Here is a 15,298-nt window from a genome sequence, read left to right on the forward strand (position 1 = left end):
TCATATGGGTGAAATGCAAATTTTTATTTTTAATTCATTGGTATCACGCGTTGGACCACATTTCTTTTATTTTATCATAAGCAGTCATTTCTTAAGTTTACATTATATATGTGTTGCCCCATCATTTTAAAAAAAAAGTTTGGGCTTTTTTTACTTTCAGATAAAGTAGAAGAGAAGTGCTACGACAAACACTTCCTCAGTACTTCATCTCTTTTTTTAATGTTCATTTCATGTCATTATTACATTTTATAATCATTTTTAAAAATTGAAAGAATTAATATTGACATTAATATTTGAAGACACAATTATATTACTTTGTTGAAAAAAAGTGCTTGCGAAGATAATCCTCTTATTCTTCACGAGTGAAAATTACTAAAAGCACTACTCAATATAAATACTTTTAGCCCATTTTCACTCTAGAAGTTAAAGAGTATTCTCTTTTATTGCTAAGTATTTTCTCGAAAGGTTATTTATACTATATTTTTCAATCATTAACAAATACTTGCATACTAACAAAAAACAAATTCTCGGTTGTAAGTCTTCCAACTCCAGTCAAATATAGATTAAAATATACATTAACAATATGATCCCTCAGTGGAAATGAAACATAAATTGAAGATTATGACATCGCTTCTAATCATTACATTGCACATAGTAGTTTCTGTAATAACCTATATTTCTTGTAATGGTATTTTACTGAACTTATTATTATATTCTATTTAAACGTAATCATATCACATTCTATAACCCTTTAAATATTTTTGCTTTCTTTCTTAAATATATAAAACATATACCCATTAAGATAATTTACCTCTCTTTGATATTCTTTCCTTCCTCCTTCGAAATTTTATTTTTAAATATACATTAACAATATCTTCCCTCTGATGAAATGAAAGATATTGTCTAGAGGCTTCTACAGTCCCGAATCCTAACCTTACTCCTAGTTTCTTTGCCCGTATTGATTCTCTAAAACGAAACTAAGTATCCCCCGGGTGTGTTTTATATACTTTTTGGTTACTTAACAGTGTATGGGATCAATGTATTGCTCCTCCCACGTTTTTTCAGTTGACAGGTGTTCTCATTTGCACTGTTTTAGAGCGTCACATGTTTATGTAAACGTGCCTCTTTCTATACTTTTTAACTTTTGTATAATTTCTAAAATGCTTTATTTAAACTTGTTTTTTTTTTTTTTTTAAGTATTTTGTTGGGGGGTGGGGGGGGCCTTGAACGCGCATGTGGCAGAAAAGGGTTGTAAATCTGGAACTGAGTGTTTTGTTTTACTTTGCTTTCCTTTCTGTCTTGTAGAGGATCCAGGGTAAATATAACGTTTTTTGCACCTTTCAACTCTACCACCAAACGGCTTTCTGCCTGTTACCATAGTAACAGTTCATGGGACAGTTTAGTGAGCACAGCGGTTAGAAGTTCATCACACTATGGGGCCGATTAGGATGGCGGTGAATCTGCATCCTCCAGGCTGGCGGAAGCCACTGCCGGCCTGTAGGATGCCGATTTACCACCTTGGCCTGCGGAAACACCACCAGCCACATTAGGATGGCGGTGGGATCAGCGGAGGATGGCAAGTCCATCCGCCGCTGATCCGCGGTGTATGCACGCAAATATTGTGGCGGTGTTTGCAAGACACCGCCAGCCATATTAGGATGCAGGCGGAAACATGCTTTTCCATGGAAGCTTTTCCGGCGTGAAAAAGCATGTGGTCTTTTGTGTTTGGGGGCCCGTTGCGGGCCCCCGGGGTGTTGGGGGCAGGGGGTGCACATGGGGGGTACCTATGGTACCCCCCTACTTTGGCATGCAAAAGGTGGCAGGCACCACTCGGTGCCTGCCAAGTTGTGCATGCCAAAGTTAAACATGCATATTTTACATTGCGGTGGGTGCTGCTTTGAGCAGCAGTCGCCTCAATGTAAAATATACGGGATGTGACCGCCAGGGTAGCGGTCACATCCTAATTGCTACAGAGGGACCGCCGCTGCCCCTGCGGTCAGTCCCTCCACCTCGGGGGTGGCAAACGGACGCAAGTCCGTCCGCCATCCTAATCGACCACTAAGTTGCTAATAGAAATAGTTACTTGGTGGAGTTTTACATTTTTTCTATAGGAACCGTTAGTCGTAGACGAGGTCAGTGGAAAATATAATAACAATAATAGCAGGGGTTAGCTGGGGCCCTCACAGTCCTGGGGCTTCACTCATGTCTTAAGGGGGGTACAGTAGGCTGTGGAAATTATATCGGGAAAACAACAATTCAGCTTATTGCGACTTTTCTTTAATATAATGTGGAATAATGTTTATTTATTAGGCAGTGTTCACTTTTGTTACAGTTACTTGGTTGCAGGCAATTTATTAATATGTAGGACGGCGTGTTCTGTATGTGTGCGTGATACAAATTTAACATTTAATTGGCTAAGGTGTTCTAACAACAATCTTAATGTTCATTTGGGTGTGAACTATTGAAAGTAGAAGTATTTTCTGTAATTCACTTGTGCTCTGGAGAGTTGCAAGGACATGTAATTGGCTTACATGTTGTATGGAGGACTTTCCTGAGCTTTATGTTGGTTGGTTGCGAACTATTGAAAGTAGAAGTGTTGTCAGCCATTCATTTCTGCTCTGCAGAGAAGGAGGGACATCTGATTGGCTGTCGTGTTTTAAGGAGGACTTTCCTAAGCTTAATGTTTATTGGCTGTAAACTGTTGAAAGTGAAAGTGTTGTTAGCGATTACTTCCTGTTCGCGGAGTATTAGGGTAACGTTTTCCAAGCGGTACCTTACGAAGCTTAATATTCATTGGCTGTGAAGTATTAAAAGTAGAAGCAGTCATTCCCTCCTCCTCTGCGGAACAACATGGACAATTTATTGGCTAAAGTGTCCTGAGCACAAGTTTGGGTGGGAACGGTTCACTGTTGTCAGATTTTGTGACGCACTTCCGAAAGAATATGGGAAAAGAAAGTAGTAGAGGGAAGGTTAGGAACACTACTAACTCTGTACAGTGCTCATAAGGTGGTGGAGAGGGATAAGTTACTGTGTGTAGCTTTTCTTCTGTATGTAAATATGTCCTCATCATACACAATACTTTGTGTTGAAGGGGCCTTCTATAGCTGTTGCTGTGAGTATTTTCGACTTATATAAGCAATGACTAATTTCTAATTATTATAAAAGATGAGTATTGGATAGGTGTTTAAGAATTGATGTGTGTGAAAACACATGAAGTATTCAAAAGCTAGTGTGAGAATGGTCCCTAAATACACACAGATTCACAGTGTTCTTCTTGAATGAATGAATTAAATGAGTTTTATCATGCGCAGACTTTGCCCAATGGGCGTCAAGGTGCCTAATTCAAATAAAACAGCTCGCAAATCAAACCAGCGTTCTCTCATTGCTATGGCTTTGGTAAAGTACCACTTCTTAAGGGCCTTTTTAAACAGATCAATTGAGGGTAAGGTTTTGACCTCAAGTGGAAGAGAGTTACAGAGCTTAGGAGCGGCGACAGAAAAAGCTTTCGCTCCCCATCTGGCTAGCCTTGTACGGGGCACTACCAGTTGAAATAACCCAGCAGATCGAAGAGATCTGGTTGGGATATAGTGGGTAAGCAGAGACCCAAGTGCATCGTCCGTGCCAGCCGCAAGAGCTCTGTATCGAAGACATAGAATCTTAAAAAAGACTCTATGGTGAACAGGGAGCCAATGAAGATCTCTCCTAGCAGTCGTGGCTGAAGATGCCAAGGGGAGGGCCAGAACAAAACGCGCTGCAGCACTCTGCACGATTTGCAGTCGATGGATAAGGCCCTTGTTGGACTCCACATACAGGGAGTTGCAATAATCGAGCCTGGAGCCAACAAGAGCGACTGCAATCTGCTTACGAGCCTGGAGAGAAAGATAGTTACGGATCCTATTTAGCATCCTGATAACACCCCAGCATGTGGCCATGGTCCTATTTACTTGGAGCGTCATAGAGAGTGAGGTGTCAAAGGCCACGCCGAGATTTCTGGCTGATTGGGAGGGAGTGGGGCAGGTGCCAAGAGATGAAGGCCACCACTCGCTCGACCAAACATCTTGGTCTTTCCCAAAGACCAAGACCTCTGTCTTGTCGCCATTTGTCTTTCCCAAAGACCAAGACCTCTGTCTTGTCGCCATTTAGCTTTAGGGAATTGATGATCATCCAATCTGCCACATGTTGCATGCATGACCTAAAGCTAATGGCGGATGTATGGACAGAGGAATGAGCCAGTGACACCATGATCTGGGTGTCGTCGGCGTAGGACACACCCTCCATCTCCTGCGATCTTACTAGTCTAGCAAGGGGGGGCACATAGATGTTAAACAGGGTCGGACTAAGGGCCGACCCTTGTGGCACCTCACATTGCAATGACTTGGCAGGGGAGAGGAAATTTCCAAGCTTTACTCTCTGTTCTCTACCAAGGAGAAAGGAGTTAAGAAGATTTAAGGACGGCCCAGTAACCCCTGCCTCCCTAAGCCGGGATGTTAAAATGGCGGGAGATAGGGTATCGAACGCGGCTGTGAGATCTAATAGGACCAGTACTGTAGTTTGGCCACTATCCACTTTGCATCGAATGTTGTCTACTACAACAGTGAGTGCGGATTTGGTACTGTGGTACTTTCTGAATCCGTGCTGTGTGTTATCAAGATACTCACTGGTCCCAAGAAAAGTGGAGAGGTGAGAGTTGAGGTGTGCCTCCAATATTTTTGCAGGGGCCGGGAGCAGAGAGATTGACCTGAAGTTTTTAAGAAGGCCAGGATCCAAAGACGGTTTCTTAAGGAGAGGCTTCACAATAGCCTTCTTCCACACTGGTGGAAAGGAACCCTGGACAATAGCCCTATTCATGACTTCCAACATGGGCGGAAGAATGCTGTTTCTACACTCCTTCAGTATTTTTAGCGGTAAAGGATCCATTGGGGAGGAAGATTTAGTCCTATCGAGTAGGAGGTTCAGTCCTTCCAAAGACAATAAGGGAAATTGCATGAATAATTTGGAAGGGGCTTCACCCAAAGTGTCCAGACTGGCTATGGCAGAAGGAATATCCTTATCCAAGGAGTGGCATTGGGCTTCTAAAGCGTTGTGAATGTCAGAGATTTTGCTGTGAAAGAAGTCGGAGATGACAAGCAACAGTATCCTTTGCATTTTACTAAAACACATTTACTAGTTTGGAAGGGGTAAGGTGAATAGACATTTTCTAAATTTTTTAGTACAGGATTTAAGTATAAGAGCCTAAGTTATTTGCAGTGACTGGTTTTGAATTTTACGAAAACGTAACAACAGAATATGTTTCTAAGCAATTGTATTTATATAACCTTATGAAGTACTAAAACTCTACTGTTGAAATGTTATGGTATTTACATAATATTGTTTTTGGGCCAAAATAGTTGATAAACCTACTTTTATATTATGTACTAAGAAAACTGTTAAAGTCAAGTGTTTATGTTGTTGTGCAAAGACCTATAACATAACAGATTTGTTATGGATAAAGAGGGGAATATTACCAAAAACACATGGAAAATGAGCAACAGTTAATTGAAGTACAAAATCTACCTATAACAGGCAGCAAGACTGAATTAGAGAACATCAGTACTGCAGATATCACCTGTGATTTTCAAAATAAAAGCAATGATGCTGATTTGTTGGAAGTACTGGATCACGTAGAGTTACTAGAAGCTATAAAACTTTGAAATGTCTTTTGAGATGCCATCAGTGATGTCATGAGTGATGTCACTGACTATGTCATGAGTGATTTAATGTGTGACATCATCAGCAGTGCATTGCGGACACGCGAGTTATAGTTAGCTAAACTAACTATAACGGGGGAATTTCAATGGTTTTGTATGAGTGAAATGTCCAGCTAACTATAACATGTGTGAAACCAATGTTTTTTTCTGTGAATTTCTAAGGTTTTTTTAAATGCTAATTCCTAACTATAACGTGGCTGAAACCTATGGTTTTTTCAGTGAATATATATATATGTATATATATATATATATGTATATATATATATATATATACATATATATAAATATATATATATATATATATATATCTTACCATGTAAGCTAATCACCGTAGGTGCTGCTTTTTGGTGTTACAGCTCCGATGTGTCTTTATCCACCAACTTCACAATTAAAGTAAAGTGCAGGACTCACATGTGACGTCCACTGAAATGTATTAAGGACAAAGTGCAAGTGTCATACAGCTACATGTTTTGGCTGTACTACACTTTTATAATCAAATAATGAACATAACAAACACACTCTGTCATTCACCCTATTTTGAATTTAGAAACCATTGTAACCGAGCTACAATTTACAAAATTCGAAAGAGTAAAAATTCAAGATGTACTTTTTAAAAGGACAAAAATGCAAACATTACCCTCATATGACATTATATGCAATTACGGGTTCACCATATATGTTAAACTTCAATCTTTGCGCAATGGGCTTATTTCTCCCAAATCAACATTGTGCCCCAGTGGATGTATAACTCATCACCATTACATATATTGTTAATCATTTGCCTCATATGTATTAGCTGTACAGATGGCCCTGCTGCTAAAAGTGACCTGGACAACGCTGGCAACCGCACTGCTTCGCAGTGCCTTCTTTGTTCAAGGGTTCAAATGGTCTGGTGTCCGCCACAAAGTATTGGAACTGTACAAGCGGTATGAGGTATTTGACCTCGAATAGGGCGTTGTGTGGCTACTCAGCTGACCCCGCTTATTTGCTTACCTTACCGAAGGGCTTCAGTGGAACGAGGGGACCCGAGGTGGTGTTTTGGAACTCCAGTGCTAGCTTTGGGGTCTTTTCACCATGCCTGCATAAAGACAATACAACAGTCATCACTGGAATACTATCCCCCACACCGCCGAGCCAGATGCATTATCATGTTGCATGCTGGGAGTTGGAGTTCGGCATTCATTCGTTACTACCAACAGGTGAGCTACATCTGCTAGGAGGAGGATCGTATGGGCCTCAGCAATTTCAATAAGAGAAGCAGGACTATTGAACTAAATTGACTGGCTCCACTCAGTGAAGGGCGCTGAGGAAGGCACGAAGATTGCCGAAATGCATTCGCCAACACTGATTTTTTGTACCTGAGCAATAAAGCAACACTAAAGGTTCCCCTCAGGCCTCTGCTTTCTCTATGGAGGGAGATGTTGGATGTATTTTCAGCGCCAGCCAGAGGCACTGTACAGATGGCCCTGCTGCTAAAAGTGACCCGGACAACGCTGGCGCAGTGCTTTCTTTGTTCGAGGGATCAAATGGTCCAGTGTCCGCCACAAAGTATGGGACTGCCCAAGCGGTATGAGGTATTTGGCTTCGAATAGGGCGCTGTGTGGCTACTCAGCTGTCCCCGCTTATTTGCTTACCTTACAGAAGGGCTGCGGTGGAACGAGGGGACCCGAGGTGGTGTTTTGCAACTCCGGTGATAGCTTTGGGGTCTTTTCACCATGCCTGCATAAAGACAATACAACAGTCATCACTGGAATACTATCCCCCACACCTCTGACCCAGATGCATTATCATGTTGCATGCTGGGAGTTGGAGTTCGGCATTCATTCGTTACTACCAACAGGTGAGCTACATCTGCTAGGAGGAGGATCATATAGGCCTCAGCAATTTGAATAAGAGAGGCTGGATTATTCGACTTAATTGACTGGCTCCACTCAGTGAAGGGCGCTGAAGATGGCACGAAGATCGCCGAAATCCATTCGCTGCCACTGATTTTTTGTACCTGAGCAATAAAGCAACACTAAAGGACCCCCTTCAGTCCTCTGCTTTCTCTTTGAAGGGAGATGTTGGATGTATTTTCAGCGCCAGCCAGAGACGCTGTGCAGATGGCCCTGCTGCTAAAAATGACCCGGACAATGCTGGCAACCGCACAGCTTCGCAGTGCCTTCTTTGTTCGAGGGATAGAATAGTCCGGTGTCCGCCACAAAGTATGGGACTGCACAAGCAGTATGAGGTATTTGGCCTCGAACAGTGCATTGTGTGGCTACTCAGCTGCCCCCTCTTTTTTGCTTACATTACCGAAGGGCTGCGGTGGAACGAGGGGACCCGAGGTGGTGTTTTCGAACTCCGGTGCTAGCTTTGGGGTCTTTTCACCATGCCTGCATAAAGGCAATACAACAGTCATCACTGGGATACTATCCCCCACTCCGCCGACCCAGATGCATTATCATGTTGCATGCTGGGAGTTGGAGTTCGGCATTCATTCGTTACTACCAACAGGTGAGCTACATCTGCTAGGAGGAGGATCGTATGGGCCTCAGCAATTTGAATAAGAGAAGCAGGACTAATGGACGTAAATTGACTGGCTCCACTCAGTGAAGGGCGCTGAGGAAGGCATGAAGATCGCCGAAATGCAATCGCCGCCACTGATTTTTTGTACCTGAGCAATAAAGCAACACTAAAGGACCTCCCTCAGGCCTCTGCTTTCTCTTTGGAGGGAGATGTTGGATGTATTTTCAGCGCCAGCCAGAGGCATGGTACAGATGGCCCTGCTGCTAAAAGTGACCCGGACAACGCTGGCAACCGCACTGCTTCACAGTTCCTTCTTTGTTGGAGGGATCGAATGGTCCGGTGTCCGCCACAAAGTATGGGACTGCACAAGCGGTATGAGGTATTTGGCCTCCAATAGGGCGTTGTATGGCTACTCAGCTGCCCCCGCTTATTTGCTTACCTTACCCAAGGGCTGCGGTGGACAGAGGGGACCCGAGGTGGTGTTTTGGAACTCCGGTGCTAGCTTTGGTGTCTTTTCACCATGCCTGAATGAAGACAATACAACAGTCATCACTGGAATACTATCCCCCACACCTCCGACCCAGATGCATTATCATGTTGCATGCTGGGAGTTGGAGTTCGGCATTCATTCGTTACTACCAACAGGTGAGCTACATCTGCTATGGGGAGGATCGTATTGGCCTCAGGAATTTGAATGAGAGAAGCAGGATTATTGGACTAAAGTGACTGGCTCCACTCAGTGAAGGGCGCTGAGGAAGGCATGAAGAACGCCAAAATGCATTCGCCACCACTGATTTTTTGTACCTGAGCAATAAAGCAACACTAAAGGACCTCCCTCAGGCCTTTGCTGTCTCTTTGAAGGAAGATTTTGGATGTATTTTCAGCGCCAGCCAGAGGCGTGGTACAGATGGCCCTGCTGCTAAAAGTGACCCGGACAACGCTGGCAACCGCACTGCTTCACAGTACCTTCTTTGTTTGAGGGATCGAATGGTCTGGTGTCTGCCACAAAGTATGGGACTGCACAAGCGGTATGAGGTATTTGGCCTCGAATAGGGCGTTGTGTGGCTACTCAGCTGCCCCCACTTTTTTGCTTACCTTACCCAAGGGCTGCGGTGGACAGATTGGACCCGAGGTGGTGTTTTGGAACTCCGGTGCTAGCTTTGGGGTCTTTTCACCATGCCTGCATAAAGACAATACAACAGTTATCACTGGAATACTATCCCCCACACCTCCGACCCAGATGCATTATCATGTTGCATGCTGGGAGTTGGAGTTCGGCATTCATTCGTTACTACCAACAGGTGAGCTACATCTGCTAGGAGGAGGATCGTATAGGCCTCAGCAATTTGAATATGAGAGGCTGGACTATTGGACTTAATTGACTGGCTCCACTCAGTGAAGGGCGCTGAGGAAGGCACGAAGATCGCCGAAATCCATTCTCTGCCACTGATTTGTTTGTACCTGAGCAATAACGCAACACTAAAGGACCCCCTTCAGTCCTCTGCTTTCTCTTTAGAGGGAGATGATGGATGTATTTTCAGCGCCAGACAGAGGCGTGATACAGATGGCCATGCTGCTAAAAGTGACCCGGACAACACTGGCAACCGCACTGCTTCACAGTACTTTCTTTGTTGGAGGGATCAAATGGTCCGGTGTCCGCCACAAAGTATGGGACTGCCCAAGCGGTATGAGGTATTTGGCCTCGAATAGGGCATTGTGTGGCTACTCAGCTGCCCCCGCTTATTTGCTTTCCTCACCCAAGGGTTGCGGTGGACAGAGGGGACCCGAGGTGGTGTTTTGGAACTCCGGTGCTAGCTTTGGGGTCTTTTCACCATGCCCGCATAAAGACAATACAAGAGTCATCACTGGAATACTATCCCCCACACCGCCGACCCAGATGCATTATCATGTTGCATGCTGGGAGTTGGAGTTCGGCATTCATTTGTTACTACCAACAGGTGAGCTACATCTGCTATGGGGAGGATCGTATTGGCCTCAGCAATTTGAATGAGAGAATCAGGATTATTGGACTAAATTGACTGGCTCCACTCAGTGAAGGGCGCTGAGGAAGGCATGAAGAACGCCAAAATGCATTCGCCGCCACTGATTTTTTGTACCTGAGCAATAAAGCAACACTAAAGGACCTCCCTCAGGCCTCTGCTTTCTCTTTGAAGGAAGATGTTGGATGTATTTTCAGCGCCAGCCAGAGGCGTGGTACAGATGGCCCTGCTGCTAAATGTGACCCAGACAAAGCAGGCAACCGCACTGCTTCACAGTACCTTCTTTGTTGGAGGGATCGAATGGTCTGGTGTCCGCCACAAAGTATGGGACTGCACAAGCGGTATGAGGTATTTGGCCTCGAATAGGGCGTTGTGTGGCTACTCAGCTGCCCCCGCTTATTTGCTTACCTTACCCAAGGGCTGCGGTGGACAGATGGGACCCGAGGTGGTGTTTTGGAACTCTGGTGCTAGCTTTGGGGTCTTTTCACCATGCCTGCATAAAGACAATACAACAGTCATCACTGGAATACTATCCCCCACACCTCCGACCCAGATGCATTATCATGTTGCATGCTGGGAGTTGGAGTTCGGCATTCATTCGTTACTACCAACAGGTGAGCTACATCTGCTAGGAGGAGGATCGTGTAGGCCTCAGCAATTTGAATAAGAGAGGCAGGACTATTGGACTAAATTGACTGGCTCCACTCAGTGAAGGGCGCTGAGGAAGGCACAAAGATCACCAAAATGCATTCGCCGCCACTGATGTTTTGTACCTGAGCAATAAAGCAACACTAAAGGACCCCCCTCAGGCCTCTGCTTTCTCTTTGGAGGGAGATATTCGATATATATGTATATATACACTATATATACTCATACACCCACTCACACACTCATAGAGCCACTCAGACACCCACCGTCACACACCAACTCACAAAATATATCTTAGAAATAGTATCGGCTGCTGCAAATCATCCACAGAGCCACCACCGCAATAGCACCTGAGATATGATGCACCATCAACGCCACATTTGAATCCGGCACTTTCACAGACAACTGGAAATGCACAGAGGTCAAGCCCCTCCTCAAGCAGTCCTCTGCAGACCCAACAGGCCTCAAAAACTAGTGACCCATCACTCTCCTCCCCTTCGCGGCCAAAGTCACAGAGAAGATCGTCAACGTCCAGCTAACAAACTTCATTGAATAAAACTCCATCCTCAACCCTTCCCAATCTTTATTACACAGCAACCATAGCACCGAGACCACCCTCCTCGCCGCCACAGAAGACCTTCTCCTCGATCAAGGCCACACCGCGGCCCTCATCCTACTACGTCTTTCTGCAGCCTTCGACACCATCTCCCACCGCACTCTCACCGCCAGACTCCACATGCGAGGTTACAGGTAACCGCCCTCGATGGGCTTCGCTCCTTCCTCACCGGCAGCATCTAAAGAATCAGACTACTGCCCTTCCTCTGCGAACCCAGAGGCATCAACTGCGGAGTACCCCAAGGATCATCACTCACCCCCATGCTCTTCAACATCTACATGGCCCCCCCTTGCTGCCATCATCAGACATCATGTACTCAGCATATTATCCTACGCCGATGACACCCATTGCATCGTCTCCCTCACAAAGGATCCCCACACCACCAGACTCAGCTTCCAGGAAGGAATGAAATACGCCACATCTTGGATGAGCCGCAGATGGTTGCAGTCCAAACTCAAAGAAGACAGAACTCCCTATCTTCCGACCCACCCCCTCAGCATGGGACATCACCTGGTGGCCCACCGCCCTTGGAAACCTCCCACAGACCACACCCAAAACCTAAGCATCATACTCGCTCAGCATCATACTTGATTCCTCACTCACCATGACCCGACAGATCAACGCTGTCGCCTCCACCTGCTTCAACACCCTCTGCATCCTTCACAAGACCTTAAAATGGATCCCAAGAATCCAGAAAGACCATCACCCACTCACTCATAACAAGCAGACTGGACTACGTAAATGCCCTCTATGCCGAACTCAACAAATCTCTGCTCCTCAAACTCCAGACCATCCAGAACACCGTGGCTAGACTCGTCCTTGGCATCTCACGACATGAGCACATCACCCAGCACCTGCAAGATCTCCACTGGCTCCTCGTCAAGACGAGAGTGACCTTCAAGCTACTCACCCATGTCTACAAATCCCACCACAACACCGGACCCCAATACCTCAATGAAAGAGTCTCCTTCCATGTACCCAAGAGAAACCTCTGCTTTACCGACTTCGCCCTTGCTGAATCCCCGAGAATGCTACATTGCAGCAAAGACCTGGAACAAGCTCCCGATCAACATCAGACGCTCCTCCATTCTGCACACCTTCAGGAAGAGCCTCAAGACCTGGCTCTTTGGCTGACTCGGAGCTGCACCCCTTCCAATGCCGTGAGGCCCTCACGGTTGAGTAGCGTGCTTAAGAATTCCGTAATTGAATTATTGATATCACTCATTAGTAGTACACTTAGTATACCAATTTAAATTTTGTAGTAGCTTAGGGGCATATGTAGGTAATTTTTGTTTTGCGATTCTCAAAGTGCGATTTTTTTGGGAATCGCAATTAGAGAATCGCAAAACGAAATGTAGGTAGGATTAGCAAATTGTTTTGCGAATCCCAATTATTCCTAATTTGCTAATCACATATAGAGATTTGCAAATAAGGAATACCTTCTCATTCATTCCTATGGACTAGAAGGCCCATAAGAATGAACTGGAAGACATTCTCGATATGCGATTCTGAATTAGAGAATTGCAAATTGAGAATGCAATTTCAGGGTTGCAAGGGTGTCAATAGGACACCCTGTTGCACCCCTGAAATTAACATGTGTGCACATGTGGCCCACATACATGCCCTAAGGGCATGTATGTGACCCACATGGTACTTTGAAAATGCCAAAAAGTGCATTTTTCAAAGAAATCGCAATTTACCACCAACCTAAAGTTGGTGGTATTTTGCGATTCCTTAAGCCACAATTCGTACAACTTGGGTGCTTCCTACATTGCATTTAAGGAATCGCAATTTGCAATTCCTTAAATGCAATCACAAAATAAGGAATCGCAAATTTTGCGATTCCTTATTTTGCCTGTGGCTTTTTGTGTGCTACATAGCACACTGCCCAAATTGCGACTGCAAACGCTGAAATTCTGCGAATTTCAGCATTAGCGATCGCAATGGGGCTATCTACATATGGCCCCATGTATATCTGTTTATCATTCACAAACTCTTAGAAAATACTTTCACTCACTGACTCATTGGAGGAGTAATCATTGATGTCATTTGAGATGTCATAAGTGATGTCAATGACCATTTCATGAGTGATATAATCTGTGAGTTCATAAGCAATGCATTGTGGTGGCTTAAGTCATAGTTTGCTCAGCTAACTATAACTGCTGAACTTCAGTGACTTTGTATGAGTCAAACCTGAGCCTAACTATAACGTCTGTGTAGCCTTTTGTTTATTTCAGTGAAATTCTAAGTTTTTAAAAATTATATTTCCTAAATAAAACGTCCATGTAACCTTTGATTCTTTCTGTGCATTTCTAGGTTGTTTTTTTATTTGTATTTTCTTACTATAATGGTCCTGTAAACTTTGCTTTTTTCAGTGAGTTTCTAAGGTTTTTTAACATTTTATTTACTAACTGCAAATGCACCTCCTGGCGCACTACTGTTTGGGGGATGAAATTCCCTTGGATGCTGTGGGTTGTTGGGGACCAAGAACCCCTATTGCTGCCACAAGTAAGTCTCCCAAACTGGGATTGCTGAGACATCATTGAATGCCCCTACCCCTTTCTCAACCACTGTGCAAACGTGTCTCCTAGCACAATACTGGTTGCAGGAAGAACTCCCCTTGATTATTGAGGGTTGTTGGAGATCTCTTTCTGCTCGTTTCTGATCTCTATTTTGCCTCTTTCTGCTTGTTGCTGACCTTTATTCTGCATCTTTCAGCTCATTTCTCACCTTTATTTTCCTCTTTCTGTTAATTTCTGATCTCTATTTTACTCTTTCTGACCGTTGTTGACCTTTATTTTGCCTCTTTCTGCTAATTTCCTATCTCTATTTTCCCTCTTGCTGCTCCATTCTGACCTTTTTTGTACCTCTTTTGGCTCCTTGCGGAACTTTATTCTGCCTCTTTCTGCTTGTTTGTCAACTTTATCTTGCCTCTTTGTGCTCATTGCTGACCTTAATTCTTCCTCTTTGTGCTCATTAGTGACCTTTATTATGCCTCTTTTCCCCCAAGGACCGCAGAGGGAGCCTAAAGGACCCCGCAGCCCATGCCGGCTTCCTGCCTCTTACGGGCGCTAGCATTGCTCTTACACACTGAGAACTGCGAAAAATGTAGCTCCCTGCATGCAGGACCAATGCTTTCATCTCTTTACACAAGCAGGGAAAAGGATGAAAACTTCTCTTTCTGCGACCAGTAGCTGTTTGACAGCTTCTGCTTGCAGAAAATGGAGTTGTGTTTACTTTTGCTTGGTGGAAGCTGTCAGCTCTCAGCAAGCAAAAGCAAACAGCTTCCTCCTGAGGGTAGGAACCTTGGAAGGTCGCAGGAACCTGCCCTGGGGGATGGCAGTCCCTATGGCCATCCATGATTCCATGAGTAGGGGCCACGCAGCCCCCTCCATTGTAGTAGCTAGCACTTGGGAGGTGATGGTCCCCGGGGCTGAGGGAGGGCTGCGCAGGCCATCTTAATTTGAATGAATTGCCCCAGGTAGGTAGCAGACCCGGGGCTGTGTGGGGCTGCTTAGACCCGAGCATTAATTTAATGCCTAGCCCTGGGCAGGTCGGGGCCCCCATGGAGGTGGGAGGCTGTGCAGGTACCCGCATAAATTTTGTGTAATTTGCTCCGGCGAGATGGCAGTCCCCTGGGTAGCTGGGGGGGCCACATGGACCCCTGCCGAAGTTATTTATAGAGATTTTCCCTTGAGTGGTGGGAGTCCCCAGGGCATGGGGAGGTACCTCCTGGACACACCCTCATACTTCTCATACTTTAAAAGCAGTGCCCAGGG

Source organism: Lissotriton vulgaris, chromosome 8 (genome assembly GCF_964263255.1).
Source record: "Lissotriton vulgaris chromosome 8, aLisVul1.2, whole genome shotgun sequence".
NCBI lineage: Eukaryota > Metazoa > Chordata > Amphibia > Caudata > Salamandridae > Lissotriton > Lissotriton vulgaris.